At 35.3% G+C, this 14,835-nt stretch overlaps 1 protein-coding gene across 1 annotated transcript in view; it reads left to right on the top strand.

Annotated features, from left to right (window-relative positions):
- The window catches only part of Faf1 (Fas associated factor 1), a 298,559-nt gene that overhangs the window by 112,061 nt on the left and 171,663 nt on the right, over nt 1-14,835 (top strand). The window lies entirely within an intron of this gene.

Raw genomic sequence — 14,835 nt, 5'->3', positions numbered from 1 at the left:
GAGAAAACATTATATTTGCACCAACACTACAAAATTGAATTTTAAAAAATGCAAACATACATTTAACCTCCAGTGTTCAAAAATGTTGTATCCAATGTATATCAAGACAAGACATTCTCATGGTATTATGGTTATAGCTATTCCACTCATTATGAATAATTTCCTAGCAATTTGATGTTAAAAATGTCAACTGTCCAGAGATATTGAATCATTGAAGACAAAATACTTAAAACCAAGGAATTGTAATGGTAAATTAATTTTTTAAAAAGTGATTTGACCAACTTCGTAAGAAGCAATGACTACAGGCATTAGGAGAATATATTCCCCTTCAGAGCAAACATTGTGCAGAGGACAATTAGACTTAGCTCTCTGGTAGGAAATTATGGCATTAAGTAACTTCTCACAAAAAAGCAGACCATACCTAAGTATTTTGATAGATGAGGAAGTCCAGGATTGCTTTATGAAGTAAGAAGGCAAGAAGTTGAACAGAAGTCTATTACATGCATAAAGTTTACCTTTCATTGTCAGCAGTCACTGGGGCCATGAGTTCTTCCTAGTTCACTCAGTCAGTCTAAAGTAATGTCATTCTGTCTATGAGAGTATTACATAACAATATATTTCCCTTGCCAGTCCTTTGTTTCTTTTTCAAAACTTCTTACCATTGTAGGTAGTTCTTAAAAACTAAATGAGAAACAAGGAAATAACTAGCACATCTTGTCTTGTAGAGAGAAAGTATCTATCTTAAAAGAGAAGATGGACTTTGATTTTTATAGATTTTAAAAACAAGCACCAGGAATTTTTATATATCTGCTAGACCTCTTGAATATGTAATATCATACTTTCACAGCATGAATGTGTGTTCACTCATATAATTATCATTCTATTTTTGGTGCAGGTCAGTAAATCCAAGGTGGTACCACTAGATAGTCTTGAGATAGTTAGAAAAGTTAGAGATATATTTCTTACCACTGTTTTATTTTTGATGAAATTTTTTTTGACATCCTATTTTTGACAGTTAAATCTTTTTCAATTTAATGTCATAATTCTTATAGGCATATTGGTACCAGATAGTTGCTGTAGTAATGTGAATAATGTTTGAATTGGGGATCCTTACTTATTTTTGCCCTTGTCTTATAGAAAAGTTTCATAATCACCATGGAGGAAAAGTAACATGAGAAATCACACTTATAGCTAATTATATCATACTGAGGCCTCTGAATTTTTATGAAAACTCAATTTTCAAAGTGAGTTGCTAGAGTTATAGATTATATTAAATGCAAACTTTGTTATTGGTATTGACAATAGTGTTTTAGGTATTATTATCTAAAGTACTTACAGTTGCACACCTGCACTTACATACTGAAAACATACCTCAAAAAAGATATGTTTATTATATCACACAATTATCATCATCATCATTATCATATAATTTAAATATTCACTCATTTTATTTTGAAGTAAGTCTTCTTTCCCTTTATCCATCATATTTTAATTAAGTACATTTTATTTTCTTTCTCATCAAATTGTCTATTTAAAACAGCACACATGTACATACACATAGGTCACCTCAAAATGTGAAGTACCAGAAATATAGTAAAGTATCTTAAAAATCCTGTTTTAGGCTAATTTAAATTTTAAATGTGACTTTTTATATAAAGTATATTTGCAAAATGAATATAGTTTTTAAGTTAGCAGGCATACATGGCATAACTCAAAATAATGTTGGTTTAACATTAGTTGTCTTTCTTTGTGATACACATCCTTTATTACCCAGATGTAGTTTGGATGTCTAGGAACTGGTTTTGAAGTTGTATTTACTCTTTTCTTCTGAGTGACTTCACTTATTCTTTGTTCTCTGAACGGGCAAATTTATTTGTTGAAATTCCCAAAAGTAATTTGAAACCTCTATTGTGGGTCAGGTAGTTACTCATTCTGGGTATTTAATTCTGTGCTATTTAGTTTATATGTCTCTTTTCTGAGTGCTCTCTTTGTATATATATTAGATATACCCCGTTCCTTTGCAGTTATTTTGTTATTTACTTATTTCCCTTATTAGATTGTGTGTGCCCTAAACTAGGAAAAGTGTAAATGTTCATCTCTTAGTGTCAGAGCCTCCCAATGGGTGAGATGGTCATGAATAGATGTGCTTAAAGTATAACTACATTGGAAGAGAAAGATCTGTTAAACAATGAGATTATTTCTTCCTGAGGCATTTGCCAAAGTAATTATGCAAGTATTTTTGAGTACTTAAGCTTTTTGGATATTAATGTTGGAATAAGCATGCTTTTAACACATTTAAAGTTTAATTTTGCTTAGTATGGGTTTCATTGTGATGTTTTCATCTACATATGTCATCATACTCGGTACTCACTGGCTTTGCGCCTTGGACACTGCCGTTCTTCATCCTCTCACTACTCTCCTTCCTCCTAGATAGCTACCCTTCTATCTGCATGTCCTGTATACTTTATTAACCCCTTGTTTCTCCTACCTCCCTAGGGACCTTTCCTCACCTCTCATAGTCCCTGATCTTCCTTCCTTCCTTCCTTCCTTCCTTCCTTCCTTCCTTCCTTCCTTCCTTCCTTCCTTCCTAGGTCTCTCTGTGTGTATATGTTTATTTTGCCAAGCCCAACAACCCAACAACATGTGGCAGCTGTCACAGAAGCTGCCTTGATCGGTGGTCTTCAACCTCTAAACTGAGACATGCATACGTACACACAGATACACATATGAATATATTTAAATATATATTTAAATCTGTATTTCTCATATAAGAGAAAATATGCAATATTTGTCTTTCTGAGTATGGCTTATATTGGCTAGTATAGTAATCTCCAGTTCCTCCTATTTTTCTTCAGATATCACTATTCATTCTACTTTGCAGCTGAAAAAATAAAAAAAAATAATGAAAGTGTTATTTATATGTACCATATTCTCATTATTTATTCATGCTGTCTGTATGTTCCTGGGCATCTAGGTTAGTACCATAGCTTATGAATAGTGCAGCAGTAAACTTGGATGTTGCAGCATCCCTATAGAATGTTGACTTAGAATTCTTCAGTTATATGCCCAGGAATGTGTTCAGATATATATAGTTATTCTTGTTTTGCTTTTTCGAGGAACCTCTACATGAACTTCTATTGTGACTGCATGAGTTTGTATTCCAATAAACACTATGATCTGTGGAACCAGACCACTGCTCCTCATGCCACTAATAGGTTATGTATTGGCCATCTATTCTTACATGTCCTGGCTTTCACTTTACATGTTTGTAGTTTTCATATCTAAAATGAAAAACCTATTTTTGCTGCCAATAATAGGTTTCTAAACCTTTACATGTGTGTACAGATTATTTGCTTCATTGAACTTTGTTAAACCTCAGCATCTCTCTTCTTTTGTTTTCTGCTTTCCCTTCTCATCAACTTTGGCAAATATTATTTTTGAATATGGGCCAATTAATGCTCACACATTCTAAGTTTGGTTACTAGTGTGATCAATGTAAAAGGTGGCACTGGAGAGAGGTTAGTGTAAGGTGATTAAGATATTACGCTTGCTGCACTTGGAAGGAATTGGTCTAGTTCTTGCAAGGTGAGAGGGTATGGAGAGAAGCATTAATCCATAGGCTGTTGCTGTATGGAAATGGGTTAATATATCACTGGGCTTGATTTAATCCTTGAGTTGGTATTAAAGGGATCCAGTGCTGAAATAGAATCTAAATCAATGTGTTTTTCTCATCAAATAACAAATAATATTGTTTTTATATTAAAATGGACTTTTCCCTTTTTATATTCATGTACCAACTCCATCACGATTTTATAACTAATTTTACATATATAAAAAGTCTGCAAAGATTTTGTGAAACTGAGATTTATACTAAATTCAAATTCTATGTGGGTATCAAGATTGTGGTTTCTACATCAGGACTGATGTATAGATCAGAAGAATTAGTTTAAAAAGCTCAGAAATGTAACTTTTCATTTAGAGTCAATTATTTTCATCAAATATAACTTAATGATCTTTTCCATATGTATTAAGGCATAGGATGTCTGTATACAGAAGAATCAGCTTAAAGTAACCCATCATCCCTTATAGAAAAATTAATTCTAATTCGATCTATGCACACAAGTAGGGGATGTATGTAGAAGCTGGAGGTCAACATTACATGTCTTTTTCAACTATCTCTACCTTAGTTTTTGAAAAAGGGTCTAGCTGTAAAATTGCCCAATTAACTGGGCAGTTGGATGGACACACACACACTCACACAGTTTTTTTTAAAATTTTTATTTAGATACATGTAACAAAATTCCTCTTTTTCATTATTTTTATTCATTTCAGTGGTATCAAGCAATAAATCACATTGAGAGTAACCATTCCTCACAGCCATCTCAGAACTGTGTCTTCCTGAAGTGAAACTCCATCTCCATTCAAAGCTAAATCCTCATTACCTTCTTCCCACAACCCCTAGCAAACCAGGCTCATTTCCTTTCCTACGAATTCAATACTATATATATCACAAGGGATCTTTTGTTTTTTGGCTTATTTCACTTAGCTTAGATTCATTCATTTTGTAGCATATGTTAGAATCTATTCTTTTCTGAGGCTGAAAATATCTTGTTATGTAAATATAATGTTTATCTATTGATGGAAAATCGGGTTTATTCTGCTTTTAGGCAGTTGCTGCAAACATGGTGTACATCTCTGAGACCTCATTTCCAAGTTTTGAGAGAATATACTGAAAAGCAGAACTGTTAGATCAGGAAATTCTGTATTTTAAGTTTTTTATGAACCATTTCTTGTAACAGTGGTTGTCTGTATTGTAATGAATAAATGTTTTAGATTTTCCGATTCTTGCCAATACTCGTTTTCTGTGTTTTAAGACTAATAGCTAGATCTGAAAAGATGCTTTAATGATTAGAAGCCCCAGATGCTCTTGCAGAGGACCCAGATTAGATTTAACTCTCATTCACATGAGTTTGATTAGCATTCACATGGCAGTTCACAACCACCTGTAACTTTAGCTCCAGAGGATCTGCTGCCCTTTTCTGGTCTCCTTAGGTACCAGGCACATGTGGTGTGCATACGTACATGCAGACAAACCCTTATACACATAAAAACATTCTTTACAGTTAGCCATTCTTCTGGACACAAAAGTGGTATTTTGTTGTGATATTTGGCTTGCATTTTTCTAGTGGCTTATAATTGGAAGAACATTGTTTGTTATGCTTGGACTTTTAGGGTAATATCCATTTAAGTTCTTTGCCTTTAGGTGAGGGAATGCTTTCTGGAGTGAGGAAAATGATCTTGAATTAGGGATGGTTAACAAGCTAAATTGTTCACTTAAATGTAGAAAGTGAATGTGGAATAGCAAGGGCTTACAAGAGAGCTACATTAAGAAAAATGTAAATTGTGCCAAAAAGGAAGATTATTACAAACGCTTAAATGGTGACATGCAGATAAAGGAATAAGATCACCAAGTTTCAGTTTGCTAAGTGTTTAAGTAAAGATAGTCTGTTGTAACACGAATTCTAATAGGTATTAAAAAAAATCAGTCAGATATGAAGTGGGTGAAAGGTGAAAGATCAGAGAAGCCCTGCAGCCCTGCAGCAGCCACTAGAGAGACCTTTTACCTTCACCGAATCCTCAAAAAAAGGGGGGGGGGGCGATCTTGTCCACAGACTGCATCTTCAAACTGCAACTGAGCTCATGTCTCCTCCAGCCTTATATTCCTCTTTCAACCCAGCCATATTCCTTCCTGTCTCCACCTTCCTAGTGCTGGGGTTAAAGGTTTGCGACTCCCAAGCACTGGAATTAAAAGTGTGAGCTACAACCCCCTGGCTTCTAGTGGCTTAGCTCTGCACTCTGGTCTTCAGGCAAGCTTCATTTGTTAAAACACAAATGAAATGACACTGCAGTCTGTTTTTCCTTTCATTGAAGTAAGCCAGGAGAATTCTTTAACTTGTAATTATTATTATTGTTGTTGTTGTCGTTTTTGAGACAGGGTTTCTCTCTGTAACTACCCTAGCTGTCCTGGGACTAGCTCTTGTAGACCAGGGTGGTCTAGAACTCACAAAGTTCCACCTGCCTCTGCCTCTCAAGTGCTGGGATTAAAGGCATGTGCCACCACCATCCAGCTTTAACTTGAAATTTTTAAGCATTACGAAGTTTTTTGGAACCACATTTCATAAGCATTTGGGCTAAATATATGAAAGGTTACCTTTATTACTTGATCTTTATTTTATGGCATCTGCTGCACTAGGAGGATAGCATTTCAAGAGGATTGGTGCTAGCTTTTGTGTGTAGCAGAGGTATATGCAGACAAACGCTTATACACATAAACCCTTATACACCCTTATACACATTGGTGCTAGCTTTTGTGTGTAGCAGAGGTACTATCATGAGAGACTATTTACATCACTGTGGAGTTTCTGTGACTGATTTTGCATGGTGTTTCCATCAATATTTTTTGTCATGTTGTAGTAGATATATATTTGACAATATATATTTGATGTACAGTGAACACTTTGTGTGAAGGATAAAGATATTGATTAGTCTGTTTTAAAAAATAACCCCCCCCCAAAAAAAACAAACAAACAGTGGTACATGCCTGTAGTCCCACTTGAGTGGGAAGTAAGGCAGAAGGATCTTTTGAGCCTGGGAGTTCAATCAAGGTCAAGTTGGGCAATGTAGGACGGTCTTGTATTAAAAAGCAAACAAGCAGCTGCTTTATTCCTCTGCTGTCTGAATCCTGCCACAGGGACTGACCATCTAGACCTAGTGTTGCGTATCTGGATGCAGAGATATGCAATTCCAGCTTTAGAAGTTTCCTCCTGTTTGGTTGTTCTTCATCAATGGAATATAGTGGCAGGCGTTTGTGGTGGTGTTATTAATTGTATTAACTATTCGGATCTGAGTTTCATATTCTACTAAAGTAAATGCACAGATATGTTACTTTAGCATTTGCATTCTTAATGTTGGTGGCATTGCAGATACATACAAATATATACAATTGTTAATTTTTTCATTTTACATTTGTCACTGTGTACTTACATTATAGCTACAGTGTGTTGTGCTTTTATAATAAGTCATATAAGTATTCGAGTAGTTTTGAATTGAAATACAATAAAAATAAAAGAATTTATTAAAAATTGCTTTCTTTAACCATATATGTTATGTAAAATAGTAAATCCTTAATGATAGTAGATTAAAGCTGCAATATTGGGGTGGTAATGAAGTTGTGAATGCATTTCAGGTACTTGAATTTGTAGAGAGAATTCTTGGCTACTTTATTTTCAAGAGCAAATTGTGACCCAGTACTTACAATCACAATCTTCAACTGTAGCCTTAATGCAGATGTGATCCAGTACTTAAAATCCAGTTTACTCACCCGTGGCTTTAATGCAGAATTATAAACCTGAAATTCTCCAATTTGAATTTAGAAACTAAAATGTTCTTTTTGGAAGCAAATATTTAATCTCTGTGGCTCACCACTGAGGAAACATTTGTACAATTTGGAAAGAATTCTGCCAGTTCTTGTATTCAGACAGTCTGACTTTAGAATCCACATTTTGCCTACACTGAGAAAGAGTGAGACCATGGGAAAAAAAAAAAAACCTTAATTACTTAACTCTGAACTTGTGTACTGCCAAATGGTGTGTGTCAGGACCAGAGATACAATGAGTTCTGCTTTTTCTGTCTTTCACTGTACTTAAACCATTTCTTCTCCTCTTCCCTTTGCTCCCTCTAACCCCTTATAATTGTGGAAGAGGAGGCAGAAAGAGTGTAAAAGCCAGAATTTATTCACTTTAAAAGTCTAGCTTTCTAGCCAAGATGTTAAACCTGTACATCACCTAATTTAAGTTCGTTCTTCATTCTTCACACCCACTTTCCACCATAACTCCAGCAGTATCCCATTACCGAGTCTTCCTTAATTTGGGCCTTACATTTTTAACCCAGTCTCGTCTTCACATAGCAACTTGAGTAATATTCTTAAAACGTGTTAGGCTGGAAATGTAGCTGAGTAATCGAGTACTTGCCTAGCAGGTGCAAGGCCTCAAGTTTAATCCTTAACACTGTTAGAAAACAAAATGTGTTTACCTACTTTTAAAGCCACTGTACTATCTCAACTGAAACAAAACTCAAATTCTTTAACATACTCTACAGAGATTTTCATATGAGCTAATGATTTTACATGGTCTGGTCTCTTTCTGGCATATTTTGTTGTTGGGTTTGTTTGGCTTTCCCCCCCTTCACTTAACCACCATAAGATATTACATTGGCTCCTTTATCTAGATGTTCAGGTCTCTGTGTCTCATCGTCTTTATTCTGGCTGCTCTTTCTACCTGGGGCGTTTATATGACTGACTCCTCAGTTTTCAGATTTCTTCCTTTATCACCATCTGTCCCAGTATAAGTAGGTTTCCATTCCTTGTTAGCTTTTTTCATTAAACATAGTTTATATCTGTCATAGAGAAAGGATCACAAATCATGTGTTTACATATGAACAAGACTGTCTCATTCTTTGGCACATCCTTAGCACCCATATGGCATTTCATTTGTATTTTAATAAATAAAGCTTGCCTGAAAATCAGAGAGTAAAACACATGCACTGATCAGCCTTATAGACCAGGCAGTGGTAACATACACCTTTAATTCCAGCAGCCACACTAATTGCCATAGAAACCAGGTAGTACATGCTTTTAATCCCAGTGGTACAGGCTTTTTTAATCCTATCCCTAGAGAGGATTATAAAACGGGAGGAAACAGCTTTCAGACATAGTCTCATTCTGAGATTCCTGGAGGCAGGATCGCTAATTTTGGACTGATGTTGAGGTACGAGCCAGTGGCTGACTGTTTTCATTTCTGACCTTCATGTTGAACCCCAGTTTATCTCTCTGAGTTTTTATTAATCATGCTTCAAGCACCTACTTGAACTGCTGAATAAAATGATACTGACTTTAAGAACCTCTTGAGTAAACTCACTCTTCCTCTCTTTTGATCTAGCACTTTATACTCTCTCTGTAACCTGCTAACTGATCTTGAAAAAGTTATTCAGCTCCCCTAGCCTCAGTTTTTCATCTTTGATGTAGTGACATAGCTCGGAAAATAATATTTTATAAATAATTATATTAGTGCAATTAAAACTCCACATAGTGCTTGGAAAATAAAGCACTCACAATTTATTAAGAAAATCTTTTAGTGCAGACTTGAGCAGAGAAAGGAAGATGAAGAAAATAGGGAGGAAAGAAAAAAGGAGAGGGAAAGAAAAGGGCAAGTTCAGGAAGGACAGTTGGTATGGTTTCAAGAGAAGATCTTCAGCACTGCTTGGACCCTTGTTCTGGCCTCCTCCATTTATAAAACAACCATGATTGTTCTCTTTGTATCTGAGTATTGTATGTGCTTCTTCTGTTTCAGCCACTTTTATCCTCCATGTTCGTATCTAAAAAGTTCTTAAGACTTTTCTCAAAGGCTGTTCCATCCAGAGAACAAGATGACTTTTTTTTCCCTCTAGGCTTTCACTGCAGGAGCCTGACTGTATAAAGGAAATATTCAGTACTGAAGGTCTTCCTGCTATGTGCTAAGCACCTGGCTAGTAGCTTACAGCAAATAGATGATTTACATGCAGAAATTTTATCTGAGGTTGTAAATATGTTAAAGATGAGTTATTAAGTGTCTCTCTTCGACTTTTTATTATGACAATGGCCTTAGAAAATAACTGAAAAAAGGGAAAGGTTTATGTTGGACCATGGTTTCAGAGGTTTCAGTCCATTGTCTCTTTGTTTCTAAGGTTATGGGAAGCAGAACACCATGATGGGGAAGACATTGCAGATCAAAACTGCTCACCTTGTAGAGTCTGGGAAACAGAAACTGGGGCCAGGGCAGGCAATCTTTCAAAGACACTTTCTTGGATGGATTCTTCAGAATAGGCTTTACTGCCCACAGTTCCGGTACCTTCCAGAAGTCTATTTAAATTTGACTTCATCACAGGATTAATCCATTGGTGAAGGTAGAACCCTCATGATTCAGTCCTTCTGGACCTGACTGTCAAGTACAAGACTTTCCATACATGAGCCTTTGGAAGGGTACTTTAAATCTAAAGTAGTCTGTAACAACAATTTAGCGCTAGATAACATGGACTGAGGTTAGTTTTACCTATATGACTGAGGGAAGACTTTTTTGGGTCTAACTGTTATAGAGTGGTTGACACATGACAGTCTAGTGCTAAGCAGCAGTTTTCTTGTTAGTGAGATGCAGTAGCAGCTCGTACAGTAGGAATAGTGTCCATCTTCTGCTGGTCTGTAATATTAGTAGTGCCTTTTAAAATTTGCATCTTCCATTACAGGAAAATTAACTGAATCAGCTTTGGTCATGAATTTATCTTTAAATAAATAGTTGGTGGTGAGAGAGGATAATAATGTTATTAGTTTTGAAAGATGGCATGAGTCAGATCTTTTGAAGTGTAGTAGAATGTCTTCAGAGATTTTAAGTCGGGAAATCACACTATCCTGTTGGTTTTTTTTTTTTTTGAATGCTGTTGTATATGGATTGCAGGAGGCAAAAAGTGAGTGACAGAGAGATCACCGAGACAGTGTTGTTATATTCCAACTGGGAGATGATAGCGGTCTTGTTATGGATGAAAATAGGTAGATGACAAACACAAGGGGGGATGACAATGATTTATAGATTTTTGATTTAAGTTATTGAGCAAGTGGTAGTATTCTATTTCTGAAATGAAAGTAGACTAAGTATGGCGATAGTTTCATTTGGGTTATATTATCTTTGCATTGTCTGTTAAATACCCAAGTGGAAAAGTAGGGACATCATTTGCACAAATCTGTAGACGCTGCTTTTATCTTCTGTAATGTGTGGGGAAATTGCCATCTCTTTAAATGGGTTACTAGGGAGTGTGTTAGTGTAAGAAAGTGTGTGGGACTGGATGATTAGTTAAATCAATAAAGCTGTGAACGAGGTTGATCATTTGAATCTAATTCTACCCCTTGTAAATAATCGGAACTGATTTCTCATGTAGCAGCCACATGTAGCGGCCAATACTGTGCATTGATTGTCATATTGTTAATATAAAGGATCTGATATAGAAAAATGTATTTCATAAATCTTAACTAATTTTGCTTTAGATTGTTCAGTTTTTGCCCTCTTCCATGTGGTTTGCTCATAAAAATTGTGGGTTTTATGAAGCACATAGGCTGTAGAAGAAAGGGACTCTCTATAGAACTCTAGTTAGTGAATTTGCCCTTGATAAGTGCTTACCATTGACATATTGAGCTTGTTCCTCAAAACATGCTTGATATAATCTGATCCCTTCTGGCTTCCTTAGAATAAATTACTTCGTTACCTAGTCCCTATATACTTGTTTATGAGGCTAACACTCTTTGGACTTAAGAATGACTAGTAAAATTCCTGATGTAGTTTTAGGTTCTGTCTGTAGGGTAGGTTTTAGGTTAAGAGGAAGGGGGATTAAAAGAAGTTATGCTGTCAGAACTGATCAATGAAAGGCTTGAAGTCAATTGTAGTTTTGAATGGATAACAGCTTTATTAAATAGTCTTAAACTATAAAAATGTAAGTTGGTATTTTCTCTTTTAGTTTACATATTTGGTTGAATTTGTTCCACAGTGCACGCTGTTCTAAATTTATTATAAAGAGAAATAAGGACATTATCATATACGTTTTGACAACAAAAAGCTTAACAACAAAATTTCCATCACAGTAGTTTTTAAAATTTATCCCAGAAATATAAGAATAGCATTTTTACTGTAGATGACTCAGAAATGTGTAAATCTTAAAAAGTAAAATACAAAATTTTCTGGCTTGTATAGATATTTAAAAGATAAGTACCTGGAAATGTAATGGTAGGTTGAAGGGCACATTTATATCATTTTGATACTGCCTAATTGTTCCTCAAAGAAAGTTTGCCTAGTTCTTTATCCTCCAGCCTTATTTTAGCAGGCTCTTTATATGTACTACAGTATTCTCACCAACAGCAGACCATATAAATATATTTGTGTTTTGCTTAGTTGAAAAGAGAGAGTGTTATATTGTCTTAATTTTCTTAATTACAAGTGAAATTGAATGGGGTGACTTAATAATAGTTTTTTCAGCTTTAGATAAGTTTTATACTCTTTATGTTTTAGATGCTTCATCTATAAATGGCATGGAAGTAGTTGTTTAATCTGTAAATTGCTTAGAAGACAATTTAGAAATAGTGTTACTTAAATGCCTGATAAACTAGAAAGTAATTAATAAGTTTTAATATGTATTAGTTATATGCAACTCTTTAACCCTATAGGATCTGAACTGTAATTCAAACAATAATATCTAAAGTTGCATATTAAGTAGTCCTTTAGAGACTATGAAATATTTTTTTCTGAAATAAGCTGAATAAAAAGGAATTATTTTCATTTTCCAATGTTTCTATGACTGAACTTTAGACAACTAGCACTTATTTGGAGTGTTGGGGTGGTATTGATATGTTCGGGGAAACAGATTGTTGAGGCTGGAGAGAATAAAGTTCAAGTCAGGGTTGTCATACAATAAGCCAGGTTGTTTTTTATCCCTCCAAGATTGATGTGAGCGTGAAATGTGCAAAGTACCTGGATCGATGCCCTGGCACTCAATAAACGGGAGCTGCAGTCATTATAGTTGCTCTTCTCTGTGCCTCCTAATGCTTTATTGATATCTTTAGCATCCTAACTGTCACACTCTAGCATACGTGCTTGGTTCTGGGTATAACTTTTAGAGGGCTGTGCGCTCCTGTGAGATCAAGAGAGCACATCTTTATTTGTTTTTATGTCTTTCCTACAGGGCTTTGCAAACTGTTAAATACAAGATTATTGTTTGCCACTGCTTGAAGATAAATTTGAACTATTGCCAATATTTAAAAGCTAGACTTTTTCACTTTTAAAACAAAACCATCTAACAGAAACTAGATCTCTTGACTTATCTGAAAGAACCAAAAATTTCTAGTGGTTCCAGATCTTTTATAGCAGCAGCTGGCTGGCCTCAAGTGGTCTTGGGTAGGACATGTCCATCAATTGATAATAGCCCCTAACAAACCAGTATGTTTCGTTAAAGTAATACTGGCCATTTTCCTGTCACGTTTCTCTGTATTTGTTACTTGCCTATGGTAATTCTAGACACTCACATTTGAGACTGCTGCACTGGTGACTGTAAGAGAATCTAGAACTTAGGAAATGCTTGATGAATGTTCTATAGATGAAGGAAAGAACCATATCCATACAGAAGCATAGAAAGTACACAGGCGTTTTGCCCTGAAATACACAAGCTCAGAGGTCAAGCTTTCTGTACCGTGGCAATAGTAGCGTCTGTTCCCATCATCTTTTCTTTAACAGTCTACAGCATAAAGAATGAGTTGTAATGTTGAGGTGTCAAAGACCAGTGCTCAGAGTCACGTGGCTTTCATTGGATATGATTGCCAGGCTGCCACCCTTTGCAAGACTGGACATAATTGAAGTTACTCAGTACTGGCCTAATGTGGTGAAACATGACAAAAATATAACATGATCAAATGGACTTTCCATTTATTTTGGAATGCATGACAATATCTATTCACTTGAGGAAAAACATACAAACAACACCCAACTGTGTTTGAAGACAAGATATCTTTGATCAGATGCTCTGAAATATCCCTTTGAGTTAGCTATTACTAGAGTAAACTTTATTAATTTGTAGATGACAGTAATTTGGAATTTATGATTATTTAGTCTCATTGAACTAAAGCATGCCCCAAATCTATGAAGGGAGAATTTGCCAAGGAAGAGAACAGGATGGATAACATTTCTTTTGTAGGGAGTGTGGTTAGGTTGGGTCTGGAAGACGAAAAAATGATTACAGAAAAAAAAATTAATTTTCTGGTTTTAGTTTTCAGGGAGTTGTTATGACACCATAAAATAGAAAATGCCTCACTGTCATGTAGATTGACTTTTGGATCCTAATTCTGCTACTTAACTTGGCATTTGTGTGTGTCCTCGGTTTATATTGTAAAGAAAGAATAAAGGCTACGTTGATCTTAATTATCAGATAATATATAAATGTATGTAAATCACTTGACAGGTCCTTTGCATTTCATGTTTTCTCCGCCTACTTTGTACATTTTATCAAGATTTCAACCCATCTTACACAGAAAACAACTAGAAGGAACCTATTACCATCCTTTGTAGCACTTCCCTCTCTAATTGCTTCTCTCCACCCACTCCCACTTGTCCTTCCTTAATAATATACACTTACAGAATGAGTGTAAGCTCCATGAAGGCAGAGACTCTGAGTAGTCTCTTAGTCACTATTATAGATTAATCCCTTTTTACATTAGATATGCAATACACGTTTGTTGTCTGGCTGGACAACTGAATGAATGCACATGAATTATTAACACTCAAGTGAATGTGCTTGATAAAGCTGCAACTGAGTGTTCAGTTTGTAAGTCCAAGGGGTAAATTCTCTTTGCACTTGTCAGTAGTATCTGTATTATTCCTAATAAATACAAATAAATTTACTGATATATGGTAACCTTTCTAATTTATGTGTTTTTTAAGATTAATAAAGTGATGATCTACTTTATGTAAGGAGGCAGATTTTTTCCGAAAGATTTGTTTGTTTTTTAATTTATGTGTATGTGTATGGGAGTGTACACATGAGAGCAGGTGCTTCTCGAGACCAGAGGTGTGGGGTCCTTCGGAACTGGAATTGTAGGCAGTTGGTAGCTCTCTGATATGGATTTTGCCTTCAAAAGCAGAAGTTTGAGACTAATTCTTAAGTATTGCTTGTTGTCCCGTTTATACTTTTCTCCATTTTCTTTTAAAAATTTAC

The sequence above is a fragment of the Microtus oregoni genome, unplaced genomic scaffold, assembly GCF_018167655.1.
Source record: "Microtus oregoni isolate MIOR12 unplaced genomic scaffold, Mior012 000005F_ref0000423, whole genome shotgun sequence".
Taxonomy (NCBI): domain Eukaryota; kingdom Metazoa; phylum Chordata; class Mammalia; order Rodentia; family Cricetidae; genus Microtus; species Microtus oregoni.
The sequence above is the reverse complement of the archived record's forward strand: the minus strand, read 5'-3'. Positions and strand labels throughout refer to the sequence as shown.